Source organism: Tauraco erythrolophus, chromosome Z (assembly GCF_009769465.1).
Source record: "Tauraco erythrolophus isolate bTauEry1 chromosome Z, bTauEry1.pri, whole genome shotgun sequence".
Taxonomy (NCBI): domain Eukaryota; kingdom Metazoa; phylum Chordata; class Aves; order Musophagiformes; family Musophagidae; genus Tauraco; species Tauraco erythrolophus.
In genome coordinates, this window is record NC_141496.1 from 38,374,141 (window position 1) to 38,396,473 (window position 22,333).

Consider the following 22,333-nt stretch of genomic DNA (forward strand, 5'->3'; position numbering starts at 1 on the left):
TGTCTGCTACTATTAACACACAAAAAAGTACTTTTGTATGTCTTGGCTTATTAATCTCAAAATAATTTTCTAGTTTGGGCAGTTAAAACTTAACTCTGGTTTTATAAAAGAAACAATATTTCACTTTTAATCAGTGCGAAATTATTTAATATGTGTTACAATAGATACCTCAAGTGTATTTTTAAGCACACTCACTCAGGGGAAATCGCGCTACACCAAGGGAAGGGGAACGTTCTGTGTCTATTTCTCTTTAGATCTTGGTTATACTATAAGCAGGTTTCAGTTAAGCTGCCCCATTGCCTGCGGAGTATTTGTATTTTCACTACAGTGAAACTCTGCTGAGGAAACTAGCTCCCATGCAAAGCAGAGGTGCCTCATGGAGAAACTGAGTTAGTTCTGAAAAATCTGCTTCTGCTACACGCTGTCCAACAATGCAAGCTCAAATCCTCGTGTCTAATTAGCTCAATCCTTACGCAGAGAGACTGAATCAGGAATAAAACAGGTGAGGCATGTGAAGCCTTCTTGTTTAGAAGGTGGGTTGTCTGATACTAAAAAATGGCAGAGACCCATGTAAAGATGTTTGTTTTAAGACAATTATTTTTCTGCTGACCTTCTGACATTTGTCTGACAGAACCTTATGCCACGTTGTCCATCTATAGTTTCAGAGGAAGCTGTCGCTGAAGCTGCTGTATTAGCTGTATTATTTGGGAATGCTCTTACATCAGCTTTGTAATTCTCGGTAAAAACCCAAGGCCTTGATGATGTTATACACAGCCTTCACTTATCAGCTATTATGCCATTGAACAAAAGTGTTATTTTTCATTGAAAAGCTCAGTAATTTATTTTTTTGTTATGCTTATCTTCCAGAAGAATGTCACTGTGTCTCGCTGATGAGAGAATTAGTGTTCTTTGTATTCAGGGCATGCTAAAAGTTTTCTCTAAGACTCATGCTCAGATGTGGTGTTATTCATACAGTTTTAAAGGTAACTATAAAGTTTTACATTTCAAGGTGAAAGATTGTAGCTTTTACACTTTCATTTGTTTATACCTCATGTTTACTACAATCATAAATTATTGTCATTATTTATTGTTCCATTTGTGCAGTAAGATCTTGTACTATAGAAAAGGGAGAGGTTTGCTCGGACACACCCTTCTTAAAATAACTGTTTCATTGCTAATCAGACAAGACAGTGATTCTTCTTTCCAGTCTTCATGTTTAGTGGGTTTAGTTTGGTCTATCTGTTTGCTCTTTAAAGGAAAACCAAAAAGAAAGGGGAAAAAAGTTTCCTCTCTTGCCTCTTTTAGTTCTTTATGATGTGGGTAACATTTATTTTCCCAAGCATGTATTTTAACCTTGAGTTTTGTTTTACAATCTCAGATTGAAATATCAATTCCTTCATAGAAGAGCAGATCTAGCTATTCAGAGAGTGAAATATACCCAGCTTTTAACAAATGCAGGGGGAAACCTAATGCTTCTAGCGGAAAACAGAAAGAAATCACTTCTCTGGCTATTTTGGGAGAAGAAACTGAGAGGGAAAAAGCTGACAGGGTAATAAAAAACAGACAAGTGCTATGACATTTAAGGAGATTATGTTTATTCTGTTTACAAGACCAGTTCTACGATTTCTTGTATTCTGAGCTATGTATTTATAATTGTTCACTGAAAATATTTCCTTGTTCCAAATTTTACCAGCAGATTTTGCAAGTTGGAGCAAAAGACTCCAAGGTACATTTCATATATAAAGTACCAGAAGCAGCAGGGAATAAAATGTATGACATTATTTAATAACCAGCTTCATAATATATATGCACACCAAAAAAGAAAAAAAAAAAGTTTGTCCCATTAATCTTAATTCTGCCATTTTTTGGCTATCGAGTCCTTACTTTAACAGCCTTACTGTCTGCTTGCTGAATGTTTCATGTGTGATACAGAAAGATGGATAGTATTCATCCATTTCTGGTGTTTTTTCATTTACACACTGTGCAGATAGCTCATGTGTAACCCTCGATTAGCATATCCAGAGTGTTACGGTCCTTTGCCATGTGTGTTCACAGAACCTCCGCTGAGGTGGGAAGGGGCCTCTGCAGGTCATCTTGTCTAACCCCCTCCTGCTCAAGCAGGGCCACCCCGACCCAGTGGCCCAGGACCATGTCCAGACGACTTTTGAGTATCTCTGAGGATGGAGACTCTACAACCTCCCTGGGAAACTTCTGCCAGTGCTCGGTTGCCCTCGCAGTGAAAAAGTGTTTCCTGATGCCCAGATCCCACAGGATGCCCTCCTGTGTTTCAGTTTATGCCCATTGTCTCTGGGCCTGTCACAGGGCACTACTGAAAAGATCAAAAGGCTCCATCCTCTTTGCACCCTCCCTATAGATATTTATGTACATCGATAAGATCCTGCCACCCCTAGCCTTCTCTTCTCCAGGCTAAAGAGTCCCAACTCTCAGCCTTTCCTCAGGAGAGATGCTCCAGTCCATCATCTTAGTGGCCCTTTCCTGGAATGTCTTCAGTGTGTCCAAGTCTCTTATTTAGGAGCCAGAACTGGACAAAGACCTCTAGGTGTGGCCTCACCAGTACTGGGTAGAGGGGTAAGGTAGTAATAACAATGTTTTTATTACTTACCGTGCCTACTATGGTCTTCTTTCAGAGCCTAATGCATCTCTCAGTGATGGGAAATGAATGCATGACTTTCCCTCTCCAAATCCATGTGCAAGAGAGACTTCAGCAAGCTCTCCATCCATAGCAAAGCTGTGAGTGCCAACACTTGAATGCCACAAGGGTGGAGATTCCACTAGAGAAGGTAAACTCTGTCCCATTGCTATTTTCATTGATCCTTTTTCTATTGGAATAAGTGAATAGTTAGAGGGAAGAAACATCTCTTATCATAACAGCCTGGCACTTCCCCTTTCAAGTCAGAGCTTTTTCACTTTAAAGGCTCATGCCAGGCAAAGGCGGGAAAATACAACTTTTTGTTGCAAGAGAGCTAAGGTTAGGGTTAAATTTAGAATTAGGAGGATTTAGGTAGGAATAAGACAGACAAATCCTCACTTGTGTCCACCTCCTGGTTGATGCTAGTGCTGAGGGTTAACAAAGACGCTGGATGGTGGAGAACCAAACTGATTACCAGCGTGTCTTGACTTAGGTTGAATACAATGGTTCCCATCTATTGGCAGTTCCCATCTGTCCCGCATCCACTCATCCTTGGGCAGCTCTGGCTTTTGTCCATCAATACTCTGGTAGTCCCATTGCCAAACGGAAATACTAAAAAACAGATTCTTCCTGTGTGACACAAGTGAAGGGTCTGTTCTCCTACTCCTGCAATGGCAATTTTGAGAAATGTGTAAAGTACCTTGTGCATTTTTTTGGCAGTAGTAGGTGACTTCAATAGAATCCTGAGTGCAAATATAGCAAAGTGCCATGTGACAGTTGATATCCTGTTCCCCCCATACACAAATAACCACTTCCTTTTGAAAAGTAATTCAGAATATCTGAGTCATTAAGGGTCTGTCTCAGAATGTGATTTCCATCACGTTGCTGTTTTTGTGGTTTTCTTACCATGTGAGTTATCTACACCAGCCTTTTTGTCTGTTTCAGATTCATGTCCTTGCCGTCTCTAGGGAAAAAAAGATAAAATTTTGAAGCAAAATGTGATATTTTATGAATTATTGTAGATTTTTTTTTGCTTATTTTCCCCCAGTATTGTTAACTGACTTACTAGAGTTACGTCAGTGATGGAATTAGCACATTCTGTCCAATGCTTTGACAGGGAGAGGCTGTTGCGTATAGCAATAGTCAAAATAATCTTAAATAAGCCAAGAATCTTGTTGAGTAAATCAAGTAGGGTAATTTCAGGTTAAATCGATTTAACTAGCACTACTAATTAAGCTTCTTTACGACTACTACTGCTACTATTAATAATACTACTTCTAGTAAAAGAAACTGAAAATGACAGGAGTGATAGTAGTACTGAACTTCATTTCCCCCAATGTCCTGTCTCTCCTTTCTCTTACAGTGTTTTCAGTGTCTCAGCTGTCTTTTATATCAAAGACCCAATACAATTAAACAAATAAGCAGTGCAGTCTTTGAAACCTCTCTCTGTATTACTTCCCACTCTGTATAAGCTTCCTTTCCCTTTGTTATTTCAGAGTTTGTGTAAATATAATTATATTGCCATAGTTTCTGTGCAAGATAACATTGCAAGAGGAGTTTTTTTAAGGCATAAAAAGGCAGGTCGTTACAGTATTGTTTTAAATGTTGTAGCCTGCATGTATAAGGAGTATGAGTAGACACTCAGCTGTCATTGAGGTATAAATCCCATGAGCATGCCCTCAGCTTACAGATTCGGGACAGGTATTCTGCACCTATAGCCTAGAAACTTGAGGATCTAGAAGGTGGACTGATGCAGTTTTTTAGATGTGAAAGTGATTTTCTCGATTTCTGAGGTTTTCAAGTCCGTAGTTCTTACTCAGGAATAGTTGTACTGTAATCTTTTAACTTCTTTTTTTACATATAAAAAACCTTTTTCTGGCAGACGGAAATCAATATTCTGCCTGACCACGCATCTGCTCCTTGATAACTGAATTCAAAGGAGGGAGAAAAAACATGGAGACAGCATTCAATTTCTGAAGTAACTGTCTTTTAAAAGACTCCTGAAGGCAATAGATCCTGTGATACACTACATTAAACACCAAAATGATCATTTAATTGTGAAACAAACAAGATATTAGATCTACATTCAGGGGAAAGTCTCAGCAATTAATGAAGGTGCATTCGCTGCTACCCATCTCACTTTCTTCACAGATAGTACTGTATCCCTTAACACAAGGAGTTAAGCTTAGAGTCTGTATGTTTTTACATGCTTCAGAATCTGCAAGATTGTGAAAGGACTGGATATTTCCGAGTGTTTTTTTTGGGTTTTTTTTTTTTTTTCAGTATGCTATTTATTTCACTGTTAATCTCACTGCTATTTTCTTGCAACTGAAGACCATTCCGATCACTGAAGGGGTCATTAAACCACATAACAATGATGTGATCCCTCTGCTGAAAAGCCGTGGAAACAATTTCAGAGGTTGTATGTCTCCCAAAAGATATTCCAGGAACAATCTGGCAGAGTTAAATAGAGCAGCTCCTTTCTTTGTGAGTAAGACTCATTTATGAACATTGCACTCTGTTTACTTCTTCATTTATGCTTTTATTTACAAGCCTCCGATGTAGAAACTGTAGACCGAAAGAAGCCGTGAAAGCACAAAGGGCTGATACAGCTGCTGCACAATGAAAGCATATTTGAATCTCTATGCGTGGCATTCAGAGAGATGAAAAAAATAGCTCACATAGAATTTAGTTATATTGGGTAAAACTAATCTCTGCAGTAACTTCCTGAAATTTATAGAGTGCTTTTTTTTTTTTGAACCAAATGAACATTATTTTTACGTTTTGGTAAATATAAAACTGGTGATTGGTGCAATGTGAAGTCTGAGATTTTATATCAATGTAAGTTACAGCATCCATATTTAGCCTTCCTTACAAAGCAACTTTATTAATGGGACCAAATATACCGCATAAACAAAAAATAATTCTTGATTAGACCTTTTAAAATTTGTTTAATTGTTCCCCTTCTTGTCACTGTCAAGTCAAGATTTGTAACAGTAGCATGCACCTGGTTGTATTTTTTTTTTTTAAATTATCCATTTATCTGAGGGGTTTTTTTTGCAACTAATGACTTAGAGCTTAAAGCCTGAAGAACTATATCTCAGTTTAATTACTGTTTCTGAAACGGAAAAAAGATAAAGGAAGAACAAAGAAAGTTCTTCCTACCACTTGTGCTGAAACAAAGTTACTGTTTACCCTTTTCCTTTGCATTAAATAATCTAGAAGTTCTGCTCTTTTTGTATTTAGTTATTTCAAGGCTGTAAGTAGCATCACATAGCTTAACATGACCCCGCTTTTTTCTCCTATGCTTCAGTGATGATATCTTTCTTTTTCCCCCAGATAAAAGGATGTTTTGGTGCTTTTTTTCAAATCCTAGTGAGGTGGGCAGCCACCTGAGATTCCGTCAGATACCTTCAGCTCTTTACCAAATACTCTCAGCTCATTTGGAGCTTCAGTTCACATTCGACATACGGAACAAAAATATTTTACTAACTCAAACCTTCAAGCTTTTGTAATGCATGACATCAGTAATTATTACTGTCTCCTAGGCAATAGTTCAGGTGTTTTGAGTCCACAGCTGAAAACAGTAAAGCGATTAGGTTTGTCCTCAGACTACATGAAAAAAAGTACAATAACAGGTGCTTTTACTATTCTTGTTTTTACAGGCACAGTGTTTTGCATCAGTAGTGTGTTCAGATATAACAGTGCTCCAGAGAGGCTGATATACGTTAAAAGGCTGGTAGAGCAAGTTATTATTTAAAAATGCACTGAGGACATAGAACCTAGTTATTACCAGTGTTACTTGTCCGTTTCATTTTTACATCTTCAAAAAGCTACCCAGAAGGAGAACAGGAAAAAGGTAAGTGCATGCATGAGGAAAAAAACGTGTGCTTTCTTACCTAAGCCTAACAATCAAGGTAATAAATGACCCCTGTCACAGGCCATTAAATACATGGCTCAATAATATCCAGGGTTTAATTGCTATGGAAGGATCAAGGTAGATCTGAGAGAAATGGATGTTCATAACTAAGAATATTGGCTGGAAGAGCATAAAGATAGGTACTGTCCTGTACTTAAAGACACTGTTTTATTTGCAGGGATTCCATTAACAAAAGGATGAAGAAGACTTTTTCCCCTGGAATATCAGAGCTGCTGCACTATTTGTTTGTTTACTTTATCACAGCTTTTGTAGTGTCTGCAATGCATTGTACCTAAAGGTCTACTTATTCCATGTCTACCTTCCCCTCTTGCTGTCTTTTATGTAGAAATCAGTGTAAAATGGGTGCAATACAGCACTGTTCTTTGAAGTCAAATGAAGTCATGTGCTCAACAAAAAGTCATTAACTCTGTAAATGGGAGAGAGACTTGAGTGTGTTTTTCCTTATCTGCTTTGTGGCCTTCATTTAGTCACTTTATCTGCGGGGACACTTAAGCTTCTTCCATCTCTCAATTATTTGGACTGAATTTCTTCTGGGCGGTGCTGCCCTTCTTGCTGTCCTTGCGCGATATCTCGTACAACGCAGATTGACCTCGGTTCCGTCACAAGACAAGGTTAAAATAGTGCCACTTTCTTCATCTGAAGGTGAATCATCCTTGTGGAGAGTTGTTTGCTATGCAAGCATCCTTCATTGTTTGGCATGGATTTGGCAAACACAATGAAACTATGTTCATCGTTGTTGATCCTTTTCTACTTTGTAACAGTCTCATCTTATCTCTTATACAATTACATTAGTATCTGTAGTCTTACATATTCTATATATGTATGATGATGTTTGATCTTTGCTTCAGAGAACATAACTTCCATACAAAAATTATAGAAGTAAGGTATGTGTGAAAGGTGTGTATTCTGGTGTAGTATATGGCATGAACAAAACTTGGACACTGCCCACAAGTAGTTTATCGGAACATGACTCCGGCCACTGTGAGGCAAACAATTCTGCATAGCTTCTTGCAAGTTTTAAACTGATTATATACTTTCAAATCTTTCAACATACACTGTACACTTGGGCCTCAGTGACCTAAAATATGTAAATAGAAACAGCTGCATAAAGGACATCAGAGGAACATCAACCATGAGACTTTTGCTGCATAAAAATGAAGTATACTAAAGACATAGTCTTTTTTATTATTAACAAAGTGGATTGCTTTAAACAAACACAAGTAGACAAGAGTAATAACAAAGTTATGAATTAGTGTCTTAAAAGTAAAAGTCACATAGCACTGCTGCACCTGACGCCTTTCCACTAAAGTTTATTCAGATGGGAACTAAAAGAGGATGATCCTGGTTTTGAAGACGAGAAATCATGAACGATCTGGAAAAGTTACCTCATTCTAGTGATACAGGGGAGTGACGTCAGACGTGTATTGCGTCAGTCTTCAGATATTCTGCATCCCAAAAGAATTTGGTAATATTTTCTTGCCTTGGTCTAATATCACCTGATTTACTGGGAAATTCTTCTTCTTAATTTATAAGCAATAGACAGGCTCTCTCCTACCAAATTTTGGTTCGTATTAACAGATTATGGTGAAAGTCTCACTAAGATAAATTAAATGGATTGTAGTCCTGTAATTAGTCCTATGACTTTTCTTTGAGGTCTCTTGTTTTTTCCTTACACACACTATACCAGTGCCACCACCAACAAATACAGGATTACCGTAATCTTCCTAGTTTATAGTCTCGTTTAAACACCCAGGAACCACAGAATATTTTTCATTCTATAGTAAATCCTGATATGTCGTCTTTGGATTATTTATCCATCAGGACCAGCAAGTCTGGTTGCTGAAGGCTGGAGATGGCAGCCCCAATAACAGCGGTAAAATCTGTCTGTGGGGTCAGTAGGGTGAGAGCTTGTAGCCTTATTTGCCACCTGTACAGATAGGTGGTAACAACCCAGCACTTGTGGCAAGTACAGGAAGACAAGTTTGGCTTTTGCTGAAAGTCAGGGGAAGCATGCCCATGTGTTTGCCCGCGTCCATGCGAGGGTTGGGGCAGGCTGTTTCTGTATCAAAAGGAAGAAGTTGGATGTGGACACAGCGATGGCCATGCTTGAATCCCCCTCCTGAATGTTATCAGAGGAGACAAAGTTCATGGTAAAGAAACTAAATGGAGAAAGAAATCCATCCAAAACTTGAGAGTGGGTTTCTGTTGGGTGATATAGTGTAGGTTTTTATTTAAGAGGTGCAAAGTCTTTCTTAGTAACTTTCAAAATTACCTAGTTTTTCCTCAGATTGTGATATATTTTAATGATAATGTTTCTGGCCTGTACCTAACAGTGAGACATTAGAATTGACATGTCATTTACATGAGCTTTACAAAATCTCATAAGAGAGTTCATAGTTATTTGTGACACATTCAGCCTCACCATTCTGGTAGAAAACAGATTTTCGGCTGACAGAGCTACATGTTAGAATTGCCCTTTCACTGATGTAGTGACAAATGTGTTTTATCTCTTTCCCTGAAGACCAGGTGGAAGTGATGTTAAAAATAAAATGTGCTGTTTGGTCTAATATAAACTTGATTTCTTTGTTTCCAGAAGCACTGACCTGCCTATTGATATGATGCTTTGATTACAGGAAAAGAGAGAAAGGAACATTTTTATTTAACAAAGTATTAATTAGGATTTTATAGCTGCAACAAAATGCAGAGCACGAGGCAATGTAAGTGTAAGCGAGACTTGGCCACAAAGTAGTTAGTCTGCACAGAAAGTGGCATCAGTGTTACATTCATCTCCCCAAGAAGGATCTGGGTTTCAGATTTTGATCAAGATAGATGTTTTCTGCAAAAATACAAGCTGAATAGCTGAATTTAAATCTTCTGGTTTTGACATGACTTGTAAACGTTTGTTGAAACAGTATAGGTCATCTCCACAAGTCAGCTGTAGCCTTCCTGTACCTGATGCAGATCTTGTTGAAGTCACTAAGAAAGGTGTTCATTGTCTTCAGCAGACTTTAGATGTTGCCTTTAGATGTTAGGAAGAGAGAGCTTACCACCTGGATAGACTTATTGCCAATGTCAAGTGCTAGCACTTTTTGTACAAGATAGGTGATAGCTTCATTTCATAAGATCGTTTGTCTTTGAGACTTCATGTTTTGGGGATTGTGAGCTTGCTTCAATGTTAGAATGTCATATTCCAGCAAATGAGAACATATTCCCGTGGGTGAGGGTGAATCAACTCGTGTCTTTTAGTCACCAAGAAGATGTCTGGGTGCAGTACAGTCAACTCCTTGCATTTAGAAAAGAAAACAGTAATAAATGTAAAGAAGGTCATCTTTTAGTGAGAACTAGACCCAAGAAGCAGGAGCTAACCACCATAGGAGTGCAATCTATTTTCTTCAAATCGTTGACCATTTTGCTCCTTCAGCCTGGGTGAAACAGATACTAGCCTAATAAATGTGTTAGTTATAATTCTTCGAGTCATAATTCTCTGCTAATCCAGTAAACTTTGTGTGGGTTTTTTTGTTTGTTTTTTTTTTGTTCTTGGTTTTGTGGGGTTTTTTTGTTTGGTTCGTTGGTTGGTTGGTTTTAACCTGTAGAAGTAACAGGAGTATTTCTAGACTAACTCTATTGGAAGGGTGGTAACAAAACCCACATTTTTCTCCTCATGATGTTAGTCTCCACATAGAATTGGTTTATCAATCATTTGCCACCTACTTGTCAACCAAAATGACTTTTGTAAGAAAGAGATTTGTCTGGATAGGGACTGTGAGGTTGTTGGTTTAGATCCCAATCTTTGTTTTTGTGGCAGTCGATTAGCTGTTTCTGTGGCAGAGGTTGCCCCTTAGGCTTATTACAGCAGTGCTTCTGGAGTTAGCTAGAGTCACATCTCTGATTGCTCTTCACGTTCCTGTTGTTTGGGTTCTATCTTCCAAACGCATATGTGAAGGCTTGAGCTAGAATGTAATAGACGTTCATGTGGCTATGTCTTCTTCAGTTCCTGTCAGCTGTACAGCAAGTCTTCATTTTTCCCCTTTGTTCTATGAAGCAGTAAGGGGAAGAGACAGAGAGTAGAGGTAACACCCTGGTGTTGATTTACAGTACCATTGGTTTTCAAGGACTGGTAGCGAGTAACATCTTGACATTTAAATTCTCTGCCTGAGTGCAGCTATGCCAAAGCAAGTCACGGATTTATCATGTCTTTTTTTTTTTTTTTTTTTTTTTTTTTGCTTCAAAGATGAGTACCTCTTGCATTATCTGCTGTAATCTGCTAGGAAAAAAATTCCACAAACTCATCAGATGTTGGCTGACCTTTTGGGCATTTTCTTCACTGTTGAGATTAAGTGTTATTTAGCAGTTACTGAGATGAGGTGTTCTTTCTTTAGGCAGTCTTGGCTTTCCTCAATATTTCAGCTATTATTTTCTCTCAGGCTTTGGTTTCAACTGTTTATTTATTAACATCAGGTAATATCTGGCTCTGATAGTGGTTCCTCTGATGTGACACTTGTCCTCTAGGGATGCCACTGAAAACATTCCTGAGGCTATCAAACAGCCACCAGCTAACATGGTGTTACTCTTCTTAATAGGAAACCGACAATGCTGACTGTTAGGCACTATCCCCCACATCTTAACTCTTTTTAATGTAACAGCTCTGTCTTTCCTTAGCTTCCTTCCTTTTATATTTCTTCCTTATAGTGTAGTCATGAGAATATTAAGAAGAAGAAATCAGTGAAATAATAAATTGGTAGATCTGAATGGCTGTTAACCCTCTGTCTTGTCTTCTACAAAATGTTTGCTTTAAGCGACTCAGGAAGACTATCTGATCCTGGGATTGGTCATTAGTCTTTTCTGAGATGCAGCCATCTTACAAAGAGTTCTTTCTTTCCCCAGTAAAATCTATTGACCTTTGTTTCACAGCAGCTTTTCTAGTAACCACAGATATAATTTTGTTCTGAAGGTGGAAAAGAAATGAATTACCAAAACCAACACAAACCTAAGCAAAATGTCAGTGTCATTTATACACCCTGTAGCCATTACGTCGCCGCTGCTTAGTTGGAAAGTACCCAGAGGCACCATTAGAGGAATTTGCTGTTTCAACATGTAGTGATTTGAAAATTTCTGTTGGAATAGTCCATCCCACCCTCACTTTTCAATGTCTCCTGCTCAGAACTGAACTAAAAGAAAGTACATGTTGTGGTATTCAAGACCAGCTGCCTGTTCTTATGGTATCAGAAATTATATTTTTCATTACTTCTAGTGAAAATAGTTCATGTCAAGTGCTAAAACCACTTGTGTGTTAAATCAGTGTGGTGGTCAGGAAGCTAAGCTCTGCATAGCTGCTTGCTCACTGCACCCCACGCGAGATGGGGGAGAGAATAAGAAGAGCAAATGCAAGAAAATTAATCAGTTGAAATACTTTAATATGTGAAGGAAATAAGGTGAAAAAAGCCTGACAAAACAGATGGTGGAAAGGCAGTCACTAACCACTTCCCATAAGCAGACTGATGCCCAGACAATGTTCAAGCGACGGCTCCCTCCCCAAAATCCCCCTTTTGCTCAGTTTTTAATGCTGTCATGACATCATATGAAAGGGGATATCGCTCTGGTCAGTTTGGGTCAGCTGTTCTGCTTGCTAGGGGGTCAGAGTGGGAAACAGAGAAAGCCTGGGTGCTGTGTACAAGCACTGCTCAAAACACTGGTCTGCTGCTTTAGCCACAAATCCAAAAATACAGCACCTCTCAGGCTGCTGTGAAGGTCGTGATCTCCACTCCAGCCAGACTCTGTCCAATCAGTAATAACTGAAAAATCACTAGGAAATTAAATCGCTAGGAAATCACTGAAAAAATCATAGGAAAGCCTATGCAGAGCCTTACCATGCCATGTGCAATTTAAAAATTACCTTAGCCATGTGCAATTAAAAAATTTCTTTTTTTTTTCTTTTTTTTTATTTTTATTAACTAAAATGTTTCAATCAGGTTTGTGTTGGACCACTGCCAGCAACATATCTTTGTGGAAGTTGTTCTCAGCAAATCTATATTTCTTCAAGTATGATGTCGTTTTCTTAATATGGTTTGAGTGGGAAAAAATTACAAAGCAAGTTCATTAATTTTGCAAGAAGATACTTGCAAAATTACTTGTCTTAGATTCAAGGTGAGCTAGAAGCAATGTATTCTTTGAAAGAGAACAACTCTAAACAAAAACACATCCCAAGCACTACACAGATAGCAGAGAGGGGAAGAGTTTAGGTTGCGATCTAATTTATTCAGTGTAACATTAAATCATAGCTTTATGATGTAATAAATTTTAAATTTTGTTCAAGGTCAGCACGTGGCTGAAGTCAGAGTTGGAGGATGTTACAACAACAACATCCTGACTGCTAACCTAGGGACAATTTATAACTTAAAATCTTAAGCTTTTGTTAAAACTCATCTGATTTGGCTGTATTAATGTTATATATGCTTAGGGTTTTTTTCCAGCTACCTGCATTAGGCTAATCAGTGGAAGGTAAACATATTTGAGTGCTGAATGTAAGAAAAGTTGGATTCAAGGCAATAGAAAATAAAGGAAAATGTAAGTCTAAGTTCTGAAAGCCACTTCAAACCTCCTGTGTACAATGTAGTATTTCATGTACCAGCACTAGTTTAATATAGGTGGATCTTGTAAGAAAATTCAGAAAATAGCTGCAAAGGAAAAATAAGCATATAGGACACCAATGGGAAAAACCCATGTGAATCCAAGTGTTGATGTTGAACATATTTTCAAGTCAGGAAAAGGAAATACTAATGTGGAATAATCTGAACAAATTACCGCAGAACGGTGCTGCTTAGACACCAGATACTGTTAATTACTATTACTTCAACCTGTAGATTTTCAAATCTGAACCTACAGTTTACCTTGCTTGAAGGAGCTGGATATTAATTCTTTTTTTTTTTCTCTCTGGAGCCCCATGAAAACCTCAGGAAAATAATGAGAGATTTTTCTGTCCTCCTGTTTTTGTTGTTCTACTTTTTGCTGCTACCAAGAATGAAGTTGGTATGACCTTTAAGAGAAGAGAAGTTATAACTGCTTTTTATTTGCTCTGAGAATTGACAAAGCTATCATCTCTGATAGATTATTACAGCATTGTATATCCATGTTTGTTACCGCAATAAGAGCATAGCTGTTTGCTCTGCTAGTAAATTGCAAACAAAATAGAATTTTTCAGTTACATACATTTACATATACATGTAATTATTCATAACCTCACTTCTTGCTGTTACAACAAATTGCAATTGAGAAAGAAATCATATTTTATTTTAAAATATGTAGGCAGAAAGCGCTTGTCTTTTCCCAATTTATAAAGCTGTCTTTAGGAGGGATGAAGAATTGAAATCTCAATTCAATTCAGTATAGACAACTCTGGGTCTTTTTCAAAAAAAAAAAAAAAAGAGTTTGTTCTGTTCAGGTCTTTACATAAGAGGCGGAAATAATGTGTTTACTGATGCTAGATTGAGTGTTACAATTCAACTGTGCAATAGGACTCACTTTCAAAGCTATGTGAACACAGTAATGCTAATGTAAGTACGGAATCCACTCGTGATCAGAGCTGGATCAACAAATCGATCTGCAAGGAATGTACCAATATCTGCTTAGTTTTTTAAAAATGGGGTGTGAATGTTTTATCTTCTGCACACAGCTTTGAAATACATTCCTTCATTTCCCTCATGCTGTTGTGAAACCTTCACCAGTTGGTAGGTAGTGTGTGCCTACATTGTTAGAAGTTGCTACTCAACAAATTTGCGTGGGAGATTTGCAGCCTGTGAACATCCATACACTGAACAGAATCCCTAGAGACATGTGGTAACAATTTTGGAAACATATTTTGAGGGGAAAAATTAAAACTTCAAAGCTGTACATACAGCGTGTCTCAGTAATTTTTTACAGGCAGTGAAAGATGGCAGTTTACTTATATTTAATTTTCAAATTAATTTTCATTTTTTGTCTCTGTTGATGGAACATCTACCATGACAACTTAATGTCCAGGATTGCATCCAGAGATGACATTTGTGTTGCTAGTGTAGCTGTCTTTCCTTCATCTACCCTGACTATGGCAAGCTTACCTTTAATGTGCTTCTTGGTGCGTACAAGCTAAGCTATGGTGTATCGAAGGGCTGGAGAACCAGTCCTATTAGGAAAGGCTGAAGAGTCTCCTTCACTGGAGGTTTTCAACGTGCAAGTGGAGAAGGTGCTGGATAATCTTGTCTAGGCTGTCTTTCCCGCAAAAGGTTAGACCAGGAGATCCTCAGAGATCATTTAGGCCCACCTCAAGGGGGCCTACAAGAAAGATGGGGAGAGGCTGTTCAGGAGGGCCTGTTGTGATAGGACAAGGGGTAATGGTTTTAAAATAGAGGGAGGTAGATTCAGATTGGATATTAGGAAAAAATTTTTTACCATGAGAGTTGTAGAACACTGGAACAGGTTGCCCAGAGAGGTGGTGGATGCTCCATCCCTGGAGACGTTCAAGGCCAGGTTGGACGAGGCCCTGAGCAACCTGATCTAGTTGGAGATATCCCTGTTCCTTGCAGGGGGGTTGGACTAGATGACCTTTGAAGGTCCCTTCCAGCCCTAACCATTCTATGATTCTATGATTCTATGATTTCCAACCCAGGCTGTTCTGTGATTCTATGATCCTTTGTAACATATAAATCAGGGCAGTTTTAAAATTAACCTGTAGACATATTCCTTTTTTCCAGTGACCTTATTTAAAGGTGCGAATGATAACAGATCAGCCTCTTATGTGGCCTTGATGGCAAAAGTCAATGTTGTTCTCTATTTAATTATTTTAAATATCACATAATCTCTAGTGGGACATTGCTATATTTATGGCTCAGTTGCCTGCGTTTTAGAACAGATTGTTGGAGGTTGCTTTGGGAATTTCCCTGTTCACGGTGTTCAGATTTAGAAGAATACAAACTTGGTGTGCCTGGTTTGGTGCTTTCCACCATCAACTGTAATGCGCCTGCTGTTTGCATTATATTTGAGGAGAAGGACCTTTAGTATTCAGATACCTGGCAGCAATAACAATTTACAGACTTTCATGTGAGGAGGTAGATGGTCTTAGACTTATGTAAGGAGTTAGAACAACTGCTCTTGCACTAAGATTGAAAAACCTGTTAAACAGTCTGGTTTTGGTTAATATCTAGCCATTTTGATGTGGACATATAATTTGTTAGGATGATTGTGGTGGAGGCTTGGGCTGCCCTTAAATGTTTATCTGCAGACTGTGGGTGCTGGAAATGTGCCTGAAATGATAACGTTTTTCTTCTTTTTTTGAATGAGTGGGTATCTGAAGTGTATTCGGACATGTATGAAGGCAACAGAAGGTCACAGAATGGTAAATTATAATATTTCGTTTAAAAATAATTTGCAAGTTTGAACGGGCAGCAATTTTACATCAATGCTACAAGGGATTGAGGGTTTGTATATACTACCAACCAAAACTTTATATCCATCCTTCAGGTCATATAAATAATTTCAGGAAAAAATCTCTCTTAAAATTCCTGAATGGGAAATCGTTTTCAAGCCTTTGAAGATGTATCCTCAAAGTGTATGCTAAGAATTACATCACGTAATGTTCTCACTTACATTCTGCCCTAAACCTTCCAGAAGCAAAAGTTTTCTCAGCTTCAGACCTGATGGTATCTGTATTCCCTTTACTTTAAACATTCTCTATAGAAATAGAATCATAGAATCATAGAATTATAGAACCATAGAATGGTTTGAGTTGGAAGAGACCTGAAAGATTATCTAGCTCCAACACCCCTGCCATGGGCAGGAGCACCTTTCACTACACCAGGTTACGCAAAGCCTCATCCAACCTGGCCTTGAACACTTGCAGGGATGGGGCATCCACATCTTCTCTGGGCAACATGTTCCTGTGCCTCACCACCCTCAGAGTGAAAAATTTCTTCCTTATGTCTAATCTAAATCTCCCCTCTTTCAGTTTAAAGCCATTGCCCCTTCTCCTATCACTACACGCCTTTGTAAAAAGCCCTTCTCTATTTTTCTTGTAGCCCCTTTAGGTACGGGAAGGCTCCTAGAAGGTCTCCCCAGAGCCTTTTCTTCAGGCTGAACAGCCTCAACTCTCTCAGCACCCTAGAGGGGTGCTCCAGCCCTCAGGTCATCTCTGTGGCCCTCCTCTGGACCTACTCCAACAAGACCTGCTCCATAAAACTTATGAGGAGCGGCTGAGGGAGTTGGGGCTGTTTAGCCTGGAGAAGAGGAGACTGAGGGGAGACCTGATTACGGCCTATAAATACTTGAGAAAAGATGGTGGGGAGGTGGGGGAAGGGCTCTTTACATTAGTGATGGGTGATAGGACGAGAGGAAATGGGCATAAGCTTAGTCAGGGGAGATTCAGGTTGGATGTTAGGAAGTATTTCTTCTCTGAAAGGGTTGTCAGCCACTGGAATAGGCTGCCCAGGGAGGTGGTTGAGTCCCCATCCCTGGATGTGTTTAAGAATAGGGTGGATGATCTACTTGAGAATATGGTTTAATGGGGATTAGGGATGGTTGGACTCGATGATCTCTAAGGTCTTTTCCAACCTAGAAATCTATGAATCTATGAAGTCCATGTCCTTTTCGTGTTAGGTTCCCCAGAGCTGAATGCAGCACTGCAGGTGGGGTCTCATGAGAGCAGAACACCATCGTAGAAAGCTATCAATTTTTTCAGGCACAATTTGCCCTTAGTGAAGCCATATTGACTGTCATCAAAATCCTTTTATTTTCCATGTGCCTTAGCATAGTCGCCAGGATGAGAAGCTCAACATGAGCCGGCAATGTGCACTGGCAGCCCAGAAAGCCAGCTCTATCCTGGGCTGCATCAAAAGCAGCGTGGCCAGCAGGTTGAGGGAGGAGATTCTGCCCCTCTACTCTGCTCTCATGAGACCCCACCTGGAATACTGTGTTCAGCTCTGGAGTCCCCAACACAAGAAGGACATGGAGCTACTGGAGCGGGTCCAGAGGAGGGCCACAAAAAAGATGATCCAAGGGCTGGAGCACCTCTGCTATGAAGACAGGCTGAGAGAGTTGGGGCTGTTCAGCCTGGAGAAGAGAAGGCTCCGGGGTGATCTTATAGCAGCCTTCCAGTACATAAAGGGGGCCTGCAGGAAAGCTGGGGAGGGACTTTTTACAAGGGCATATAGTGATAGGACAAGGGGCAATAGATTTAAACTGAAAGAGGGCAGATTTAGATTAGATATAAGGAAGAAATTTTTCACTCAGAGGGTGGTGAGGCACTGGAACAGGTTGCCCAGAGAAGTTGTGGATGCCCCATCCCTGGAAGTATTCAAGGCCAGGTTGGATGAGGCTTTGGGCAACCTGGTGTAGTGGAGTGTTTCCCTGCCCATGGCAGGGGGTTGGAACTAGATGATCTAATTATGTGGCCAACGACTAATTAAGTGGCCTTCTACAACAAAGCTACAGCGCTGGTTGACGTGGGTAAAGTAACGGATGTCATTTTCCTGGACTTGTGCAAGGCGTTTGACACTGTCCCACATGACATCCTTGTCTCTAAAAAGGAGAGACATGGATTTGACAGATGGACCACTTGGTGGATAAAGAACTGGCTGGATGGTCTCACTCAAAGAGTTGTGGTCAATGGTGCGTTGTCTACATGGAGACCAGTGTCAAGCGGTGTCCCTCAGGGGTCTGTTCTGGGTCCAGTGCTGTTCAACATCTTTGTCAGCGACATGGATGACGACACTGAGTGCACCCTCAGTAAGATTGCTGATGACACCAAGTTGTGTGGTGCCATGGACTCACTTGAGGGAAGAGATGCCATCCAGAGGGACCTTGATAGGCTTGAGAAATGGACCAATGCAAACTGCATGAGCTTCAACAAGTCAAAATGCAAGGTCCTTCACCTGGGTCAGGCCAATCCTAGGCACAAATACAAACTGGGCACAGAGTGGGTTGAGAGTAGCCCTGAAGAGAAAGATTTGGGCGTGTTTATAGATGAGAAACTCAACATGAGCCAGCAGTGTGCTCATGTGGCCCAGAAGGCCAACCGCATCCTGGGATGTATCAAGAGAAGCGTGGTCAGCAGGTCAAGACAGGTGATTCTCCCCCTCTACTCTGCTCTTGTGAGACCCCACCTCGAATACTGTGTCCAGTTCTGGTGTCTCCACCATAAGAGAGACGTAGATCTGTTGGAGCGTGTTCAGAGGAGGGCCACAAAGATGATCCAGGGGCTGGAGCACCTCTGCCATGCAGACAGGTTGTGGGAGCTGGGATTGTTCAGCCTTGAAAAGAGAAGACTTCGGGGGGACCTAATAGCTGCCTTCCAATACCTGAAGGGAACCTACAGGAAGGCTGGGGAGGGACTTTTTACAAGACTGTCCACTGATAGGACAAGGGGAAATGGGTTTAAGTTGAAGGAGAACCGATTTAGATTAGATCTGAGGAAGAAATTCTTCAGTACGAGGGTGGCAAGACTTTGGAATAAATTGCCCAGAGAAGTTGTGGATGCCCCGTCCCTGGAGGTGTTCAAGGCCAGGTTGGACAGAGCCTTGAGTAGCCTGATCTAGTTGAGAGGTGTCCCTGCCCCTGACAGGGAGGTTGGATTAGATGATCTCTGAGGTCCCTTCCAGCCTATGCCATTCTATGATTCTATGATCTTTGAGGTCGCTTCCAACCCTAACCATTCTATGATTCTATGATTCTATTTTGCCATGCACAGAGATGAGACTGACTGGCCTGTAGTTCCCTGGGTTTTCTCTTTTCTTCCTTTTTAAAAATGAGTGCTATGTTTCCCCTTTGTCTGTTGGTGGAAACCTCACTGGATTGCCACAACTTCTGAAATGTGATGGATAATGGTTTAGCAGCTTCATCTGCCAGTTCCCTCAGGACCCATGGATGCACCTCATCAGATCCCATGGACTTGTCCACCTTCAGGTTCTTTAGATAGTCTCAAACCTGATCTTCTCCTACAGTGGGTGATTCTTCATTCTCCCAGTCCCTGCCTTTGCATTCTGTGACTTGGGCTGTGCGGCTGGAGCTCTTGCCAGTGAAGACTGAGGCAAAGAAGTCATTGAGTATCTCAGCCGTCTCCATATGCGGGTAACCAGATGTCGTGGTTTTAGGCTGATCCAGCAACTAAAACTCACACAGTCACTCCTTCTCCAGTAAAGTAGAGAGGAGAGAAAAAAAAACAAAGGGACTGAGGGTTGAGACACGAACAGAGGGAGCACCCACCAACCATGGTCCTGGGCAAAACAGACAGGGCTTTCTCAAAGCAAAACAGTTTATTAATGATTACTTAGAAGGACAAAGGGAAACAAAACCGGTTACTCGAGAGGACAGAAAGAAACAAAACCAGATCTTAAAACTGACACCTTCCCCCCCCCCTTCCTTTTCCTCCCGGCTCTACCTACCCCCCCAGCAGCACAGGGGGCAGGGACTGGGGGAGTGCAGGTCAGTTCATTCCGTGCTGTTACTGCTGCTTCTTTCTTAAAGGAGGAGGAGTCCTTACACCCTTTTCCCCTGCTCCAATGGATCCCCTACCCACAAGGAAAAATCCACAAACTTCTCCAGCGTGAGTCCAGCCCACTGGAAACAATCCTCCCCACAGATTGCTCCGGTGTGGGCTTTACCACAGTCTCGGATACGTAGGGAGCTGTAGCCACTCTCTCCGGCGTGGGTCATCACGCAGACTCCAGATGCCTCTCTGCCTTGTCATGCATCCCAACACGACCATCCTCAGGCTCAGGCATCTTCTCCCCACGGGCTGCGAGTGAGTCTCTGCTCCACCGAGGCCGTCCTGGTTGCAGGGGGGCCGCCTGCTATCTCACCATCAGCCGCAGGGGAAACTCGGCTCCGGCACACCTCCTCCCACTCCATCCTCACTGACCTGCTGTCGATGCGGCTGTTTCTCTCAGATCTCAGTCCTCTCCAGGTGAACTCAGCCCAGTGGGCACCCTGGGAGTGGGGTGCCCCCGAGTTCCCCAGCCGGCTCCGCCGCCGCCATTCTCCATAGGTGGCACCGGCCTGACGCAGGCAGCCGCCCGGCCGGGAGCCAGGGAGCGGGGGCAGTGCCCTCCTCCCTTCTCTCCTCGATACTGGGCAAAAGCACCTTTTCCGGTTCCTTTGTCCTGACTTAAATAGGGCAATTTGCAGAGGCGCCCTATTGGCTCAACCCCAAGAGGGATGGCAGTCTGATCTGGTGGCCAGAACTAAGCCTAACCCGGTTCCAAAACCGGGGAGGTCGCAGGGAGCAAAACCCCTCTCCTGCCACCAGGACCACCCCCCCCTCCACATCAAACCATGACACCAGGTCTTCCTTCTGAAGAGGGCCAACATTTTCCCTAGTCCTTTTATCACTGACGTATCTATAGAAGTTTTTCTTTTTGCCCTTGATGTCTCTGGCCACATTTAACTCTATCAGGGCTTTAGCTTTCCTAACCTGATCCCTGGCTGCTCGGACAATTTCTCTGTATTCCTCCCAGGCTACCTGTCCTTGCTTCCACCCTCTGTAGTTCTCCTTTTTGTGTTTAAGTTGGTCCAGGAGATCCTTGTTCATCCATGCAGGCCTCCTGGTGTTCCTACCTGACTTTCTCTTTGTTGGGATGCACCGCTCGTGAGTTTGGAGGAGGTGATCCTTGAATATTATCCAGCTTTCTTGGGCCCCTCTTCTCTCCAGGGCTTTATTCCATGTTACTTACTCTACCAAGCAAATCCCTGAAGAGTCTGAAGTCTGCTCTCCTGAAATCCAGAGTAGTGAGCTTGCTCTGCTCCCTCTTTGCCACCCTAAGAATCTTGAACTCCACCATTTCATGCTCACTGCAGCCAAGGCTGCCCTTGAGCTTAATGGTAATATGCTGTCTTTTCTTTCCTGGGGCTTTTGCTCCAAGGCTTCTGCCATTACAGATGATCTTTCAATACATCTTCAGGATAAACTAACTTGAAAAGAACTTCCCACTGCTTCCCCATGGCTTTCTCGTGGAAGGGTCATTGCATTTAATGCAGTAGCCTGGGTCATTTGTATAGCATAATGGAACAATGACAGATGTTTGACCTGCTCCTTGACAAAGTCAAGTGAAGTCAAGTCAAGGACAGTCAGTAATTCACCCTGACTGCTTTCCCAGCCACTCTCGTTTAGCATGGATAGGACCTACTACTGTTACATGTCTCTGTGGAGGATGCAGATCACTCTGGATCGACATGCGTTCAAACTCTATCATCCTCTAGCTTTACAGCAGAACTGTGACCTAAAGGAAGCAACTAGCAATTCACTTTCTCCAGCTGCAGGGAACTATTTTTCCATGTAAATTTTCTGTTTGTGACTCCACCTTATCTCCCGTGGAATCAGAGAAGCTACAGTGAAACTAGAGCACAAGCTATTTGCTGGGCTGGAGGCTTTGGTTTGTCCTTTCAAAGGCATTCAGATTTACAGCAGCACACTGATTTCTCCCGTCTTCCCTGTAGGACCACAATTATTTTTTCTTCTCCAAGGAGTATTTATTTCACCCTTTTTTATGGCTTTGGTAGGATTTGAGTATATATTATCTTTAGAAGAACCATCCAGTTTTCATTTTAGTTGAGTGTCTGGATTGAAAACTCTACAACCAATAACTGTCTTCAAGATAAGCCTTATGTCCCAGTTTTTGCCTGAAATGGATTACCATTTGAATGGCTCTTCATCTGTGGTCCTCAATTATACTTCTAGCATGAAGAGGAAATTCAGCAGTATAAAAAGAACAAAAAAAATATAC